Raw genomic sequence first — 7997 nt, 5'->3', positions numbered from 1 at the left:
TTAAGAGCTGAGCCACAAAATCAATAACATTTAGTGGCTCAATGAAGGTAGTGAATGACATATCTGCAACAAGGAAGATGGTTGTTGATTGTTATTTTCAGGTCACGATTCAATTATAAACTTAATAATTACACCTTCCTATATAGAATATAATATAATGATATGGGAAACATTTTCTAACAGAGAAACAATAGTTATCCTAATTAGTAAAAGGTTAACAAATAACAAAGTAGAAAAAATAACAAGAAAAAACACTTCAACAAAGATTGAACTTCTATTCCTTCCTACCAATATTAAGTGACAATCCCATTTGAGTTCATTTTATGCTCTAGTAAAATCCACGCCAACTTTCTAGACACTCACCAAGTTGTTACCTCCTTCCCAAATCAGGAGTGTAAAAAGATCTTCCAACAAGAGAATACCTACAATGTAAATCAAACTTAATAACTTCCCTTATCATCCAAATTTTCATCCTCTATTGAAACAAATTAAATTAAGTAAAGGCACTTGTGTGTAGGCAACTCATGCAACACAATATCCATACCTGCAGAGCTTCTTGAGGAGCATTTGCTTGCTTGCTAGATAAGAATTGACCTAAATGATGAAGGTCTGCATGAGCCACAAACTTTATCACAACCTTGAACTAACTGTCCCTAAAAAAGAAAATGAAGACATGCTTAGGTATTGTGATGACTACATGTAGGTTTTACCTTAATAAACAAATATAATTATAAAATTTATTATTAAATATGGGTATTGTGATTAGTACATGTAGTGCTTTTCCTATCAAAGAAATTATTTATTACCAAATATCCTGACACAAAAACCCATAATGAAAACAATTTTATATAGAATGGAAAGGTCAATAACAATCCCTAGGAATGAGCTTAAGATACTAATAGTATTACGTAGGATAAAAACTAATGTGCTAAATCAGAATGGTAGATTCATTAAGAAAGAGATGTAAATATAGGTAAAGTGCTTCCAAGACTCATCCAATGCCCTGGTAAATTGAAAAACAAATGTCAAATAGTGCATATCTCAAGAATCAACAAGGGGTCATGCTGAAGATTTCTAGTTAAAGAAAAGTATATATCACAACAATAGAAGTTACAAGATCGTTGCTTAAATTCTCGAGCATTTTTGTGTTATGACACCCAGCTGTGTTAGTCCATTGTACATTATAGGATTCCCTATTATCAGAGATGGTTATCCCCATGTTGACTGAAGATAATAAAGGAGCGGTTTAATTGATTTTTTTTTGTATCTACATTAACCATTGGCATTGTAGTTGGCTCCTTTTTTGTCTTGTTGATATTGTGTGCAAGAAACCTTGTTGCTAATGAAGAGTATCCAAACTATCCAACACTATCTTGAAATAATGGAAGTAAGGGCTGCACATCTACTAGAGTTTCTTGTAGCCTATCATTTTTCTGGGTTCCTTTAAAACTGTCTTGGCCAAACCTTTCAGCATTAACTAATTTAGCACCACATATGGAATTCAAGATGTAGTCATAATGATAATCCAATGCCATCTTTCCTTGATACTATGATTGATCCATAAATATGGAGTTAGAACCCATGTTTAATGTCTATTTCCTATTAGGCATAGCAATGCTTGCTGATATCTAACTTTTGAAAGGATACACCCTAGAAGAAGATGGCAATATAACTGCATTACTTTCACTATCATTTTTATCGGCAATGTGAGCTAGAAGATTGCTTAGAGGATTCTGAAAGCTCTCCTAACAACCAAGGTTAATGACTTAATAGAAGTAGATAAATAATAGATGATTCATGCCCATTCCCCTTGAATGTGCCTAGGGAGTTGACTGACTTCTAAGGCTATAAAGATATGAATTACTAATGCCTTAAATATGAGCATGTCAACTTAAGATTCACAAGTATAACTTCATGAAGACATTCTACATACCCTATCATTATATTTACATCTTCCTAATTTCCTAGTGAGTATACTCAACTTTCATTGATAATCATAAAGTAATGGAAAGAGAATATTGAAAACCAAATAGCTGAGAAATTATTGAGATTTTATGGAGAAGATGATAAAAGGAAGTGAGAAATAACATGGACATGAGATAGGCATGGTTGGTAAGAGGAAATTGTTTGAATGTGGAAATACTAAAAACAAACACCTACCTCAAACTCTTAAATATGCTCCTCATAGAATCCTACTGCTCATCAAGAGAATAATTGACAAAAATCAATCTAGGCATATAATCAAAACCAACTGCAAACAATTTAGCTCTATTTAACTACATGCATTCACCAACCTTATTGATTGTCCATTAACATTGTTAAATACTCAAGTCTCTACAGAGTTGTGATTGTCTTTACACAACTAAATACTTAGCATAAGAGAAATATCAAAAAATGAAAACCTTCAGAAATATGACCAACTCCACTATGCTTGAAAAATCACACAATGGTAATCATCTATTCCATTACCTAGAAGATCAAATATATAACTGACAGTGGTATAATGAAGAGAAAAATGACAACCCAATGAATAAAATTAATGGAAAAGAGAAATGAATAATCATTGGCACTTGGCTATTCAAAAGAGGCCTGACCATATAAAAAGACATGATTGTTATGAATAGTGGCACAAATGTGAGGAAGAGTGAACAACATGCAACCACTTTTATCTACATCTAGCTTCATGTTATAGATATTTGCATGTTGGGTAAGCCTAACTTTAATTTTGTGGATCATATGTAATGCAGGATTGAGGAATTGATTTTGAAGACTTGGGGCATCCTATTAAAAAATTTGAATGCCATTGTGGAAGAGAAAATTGCAAAGGTGTGAAGTGATTAAATCACCATAGAATCTTGTGTCATCGACAATAAAAGGATGCATGGAAATTTTTTGTAGATAGTGTCTCCAAGATCTCGTACTTGATATTAGTAATCTTTTGTTTTAGATGTACTTTGCATTACTCAACCAAAACATGTTTTCATGATTTGCTACAATTAGTAGATTAAAGACATTTTTTTTGTCTCTCCCTTCTGGATATTGTGTGCAGACTAAGACAATTTTGAATATAGATTTCTTTGAAGTAAAATCTTAAGCCACCTTAGTTGAACATTTCTTCATGGATTTTTAAAATTCTAGTAACTCATAAATTGATGTAGATAGCTCTCTATATTATTTTTTGCATTTGTTGCTTAGTCGCTTCTTTTATTTTTCTTACCTATTTCAAGTTACAATTTTCCACATTTCAAGTTGCAATTCATAGATGTTTGGACAACTCAATCTACATTACTCAATCTGAATATTCTCTACTTGTAGTTTTTGAATAATGGTATTTGTTGACAAAATTGTCCTCTTTGTTCACATGTAAGAAATCATGTGACATGTTTGTGTTATGTCCCATGTCCAGTCATCTATGTTTTTGGACTGATTGTTTGTAGAATTACTTCTTTTTTTCCTACAACTTATGCTCAACTCTTAAGTCTTTTATCAAGCCCTTATTGATTTTTTGGTATTCTAGTTTTTATATGTTGGTTTGATACATGAATGATGAACTTATAATATTTCTTATAGCTAAACAATTTTTATTCTGATTCAGAGTTGTAATCTTACGGCAGTTATGAATGTTATTTGTGATCTGAATTATTGGTCTATGCACTACAATGCCTTCTCTAATTTAGCTGAATGAAATTACTTATATGCCAGATATAGTAATTGCTAAGATGAGTATAACTAAGAATGGATCGAAGAGATAAGTTCTTACTTCCAATTTGATCTTAGACAGTGACCAGAAAATGATATTTTATTCACTATCTCTGTAACTCCTAACAGTCACATATCTTATGCTTTTAAGTGCACTTTTAAAGACTGTAGTGGAAAAATATAAGAGAATCCATCATCATCAATCTATAATGATTATTGTTTTTTATTATTTCCACTATTGTAGTCAGTAGTCACAGGCTATTATATCCTTCATCATATATTTAATCATGTGAATCACTATTCAAGGGCCATTAGCCACTCTTGAACTTGAAGGTGGGTTGTATACTTAAGGTTGGTCGACAAGTGCTACAATGGAGTAGATGGTATCTTACCACCTTGGTGATTGACTACCATAAGCTCAGGTGGGTAGGCAAAAAGGGAACTCCTCTTGAACTCATTGACAAACTATGTATACGTGGATTCCCTCCCTCGCTTTTCTCACCCACCTTAGGTGCTATCGTGCTTGGGAAATCTAAATGTATAATTTCTAATAAAGAAATTTTTCTTGCATACTTATCATTATTTATATAAATCTGTATGCTATGTGGATATATATATATATATATATATATATATATAGTTGGAGATGGATATTCTTACTTCTACTATTTTATTGGCATGTAGACCATTCCAATTTCCACTACTGACTGATCTCTTCAATGTAATGAGTCATTTTCTATTTAATTCTTTTCTTATTCCCATTGACCGATTCCTCCATATGCCCCTTCATTTCTCCTATTCAAGGGTGCAAACAAATGATTTCCTATTGCCTTAGAAATGTCTCGATCTATCCATGGTCTGTGGGGACCTCTGGTTCTGTTGTTTCACTAATCCTCCTAAACGTTCATAATTTGTTCTTCCTTATTGTTTCTTTGCTTAGTCTAGATTATTTAAATCTCTTGTGGGATCATGGATCAACCGATATTCCAACCTTTTCAGGGTCTTCATCAAATGCTTTATTAGAGGCATATACATACATTAAGTTACATAATCCAATCAACATTATCTGTTCTCTCAAGTCTAGTCAGCTAGCCTACCCAATGTATCGACTTGTCTTACTGTCCTTCATTTATATTAAAACTGTAAAACTATAGAACTTCAATTATATTAAGCAAACCTTACAAACTGTGCGATAAAATCACTCAGTTAGGGGTATAATATTTTTGCTAAGTTTTAGTGGGGGTGTGGCAATCCCTTCAAGAGGATAAGAGACTATCCGTGTGTTCTCAATATTGTTGAGATGATGTAGGTGATGGTTAATGTGTTATGATAGGTGGCTAAATGATTTGATATGAACATAGATGACCTATACAATGCTTATATCTATAATGTTATAATGTTTATGTGGATAATACAAGATGCAAATTCCTACCTGATTATGATTACGTATGAGTGTCATGTATACATGGATGCATGATATATGGCTTCTACTAGTATTTATGATTGTTAATAGATATGTAATGTATGGTTGATTATTATTATGATGATGAAAATATGTTTAGACTAATAAATTTAAATGCTCCCTCCCAACATCCATAGAGCTGCTCAAAGTCTATAGATCAATGCACACGTGCTTTTTTCTATGTTTCTACAAATGCATCCAATTTAGGAACCTTAATAGAAGACATTCTTTATTGAATTTCTGATGATGATGGACTTCATGGATAGTGGTTATGCCTATTTTTGCTCATCTAAAGCTTGATTTGATGTAGGAGCCTACTGATTGTACAAATCTCAGTCATGTGCTAATGACCTTGATTGTTTTATGAAAGAGCTCTTAGTTTCGTATATAAATTTGTGCTTACCAAAGCATTAAGAAACAAAATTAGTTGAACAGAGCTCATATCTTATTCACATGGAAATCCACACACAAATACACAGCCTTAATTGTCCTACTTAATGGGTTTCATTGATCTAGCCAAAACAAAAACCTAATCATATAGATAAACCCTTCTCATATGCCAATGCACAAAAAAATAAATAGCTATGATCTTCTCCATATTTTAGAAAAATCCCTTACGATTAGCAGAAATTTAAGTCCATTTTATGTGAATCTGGGATTTTTAAGTTCTCTTTCAATGTTTTGATTTCAATCTTGCTAATTATCCCAAACCCCACTCCTCACAGATGGATCTTTTAAAGAGTAATAAGTGAGAAATATCAGCCAGGAATATGATTTTCAATTTGTGATGTGTAGTGTCATAGGTGATTTTCTTGCATTGGTTAGGACTACAGATGAGAACATCAATATATCCTTGTGACTTTCATCAATTGCATACATGGCAATATGATTAAGACTGAAGAAAATTGAACAAATTCTATTAAGGGTAATATGGTATACAAAGGAAAATAATTGCATCAATTTGAAGTAGAATGTGTGCTCTTGATGTCTTTTACTCTTCTATACTGGTAATGGTGCTATTTGAAATTTAGTGGTGAGGGCAAGTCATTCCCTTACATTCTTTAGGTGTCATTTTAGTCCTTAATGAGGCTTCTTTCAGCCTCTCTATCTTCTACAAATTTTGGTCTCCATCCAAAAAAAATCATTCGATTAATGAGAAAACTAGAAACAACCTTAAGCCCGTGTTTGTTTCCTTTAGGAACATTATCCAAATAGTGTAATCAAACCTCATCTTCCAATTTGTTGATAAGGAAAAGTAACAAAAATAACTAGTAGTAAAACCTTTTGATTCACAAGCAGGCACAATATCTTGGAAATCAATTTCTAATAGTAACTCACAATGAAAATGCTAATTCAATCCATATCATAGGAAGCCTTTTTTAACAAGAATAAAAGAGTGTTTCCTAAGAATAAAAGGCTCTGTGCATGTAGTTCCTAAGTTTCTGTGCATACATTCAAATTTCCAATCAATCTCCTATATTCAGAAAAAAATATTTCTGAAATGTAGGGACAAAAGCAGGTGTAGCATGACAAACAAACTCTTTAATATTGGATTTAATTTGTATGGCATATAATGGTGACTACTTTTTGTAAGGAAAGTGACAAAATATTGTGATATTGCTACCATGTTTCAACTGTGCAGTTTTTGAGTCAAACTTGACCTAGGCTTCATGAATAGTGTGTGGTTCACAAGAATCCATCTCTCATGAGAATAAATGGAACACTTGGCACTCATGGAAGATTACATATGTCATCTTGGAGTTAATTAACATAAAAAGAGATTACGATTTACTCCAATTTTAGCCAAGGCTTGCCTTATAGACATATCAGATGTTATTGTAACAAACTAAAGGAAGCATTAAACAGTAAAAATTTCAATAACCACAATTTTGGCAGGGGGCTTACCATCACAATTTATTGCCATACAGTTTGGTAAATATATCCTCACCCTTGAATCAATGTGTTTTAAAATAGAAAAGTAACAAATTTGAATAAAGAAAAAGCAATCCCATGAACTTCTTTCTATACGTTATAGTATAGAAAGATTTTGATGATACAAGTTATTTTTGCCATTCGCAGGCCTAGATGTTTCATTAAAACAATGTAACAGACTTTCAAAGGATAAAAAGTGATGGTTAATCTATTATTACCATGGTCTCCAGGAGACAAGGGTACTTGAAGACTGGTACCATTACTGGCACAACTAATTTTCAAAAATTGGAGACAAGTACTTGGACACCATTTTGACTAACAGTGGAACTTTGAAAACAATAATAGTAAATTACAAAAATTAGTCATAAAGAACAGTAATCACTAAAAAAATTCTCTATACAGAAATCAGTCATGCAATAGTTTTATGCCCAAATGTAAACATTGTCAGCAGACCTAATCACACTATTACTTTGCATGGATTTTTGTGGCATCAAGAACACCAGCATGAAAAATTATGCAAGCTTATTTTATTATTTAGCTTCTATTTTCTCTTTTAATGAGTTTTTCCCTAAGTTTCTAGGTAGGGAACATAAAATTTCAGAGAATCGGAGACTGCAAGAGACAATAGCCAATAGAACCCTGAGTTAGGAAGTTTTTGAATATCTCTAGTAGTGGAAACACAACACATCTTAGTCTCTCATGATGATTACAATGATGATTTGTAGTATCTGTTCATGTTACATTATTTTTAAATCATGATTTCTTTTTAAAAAATAGATCTTCTCTCAAGACATGCTTTCAAAAAGAATCTTGAAAGATCAAGATAAGATGGATGGAAATAAGAAGCACAAAGGAAACAAGAGAAAACACATTCAATACTAACTAAACAAATTTATTTTTCTCT

The sequence above is a fragment of the Cupressus sempervirens genome, chromosome 6 (assembly GCF_028749045.1).
Source record: "Cupressus sempervirens isolate cs-2001-9-10 chromosome 6, ASM2874904v1, whole genome shotgun sequence".
Taxonomy (NCBI): Eukaryota; Viridiplantae; Streptophyta; class Pinopsida; order Cupressales; family Cupressaceae; genus Cupressus; species Cupressus sempervirens.
This window is presented reverse-complemented; position numbering follows the sequence as displayed.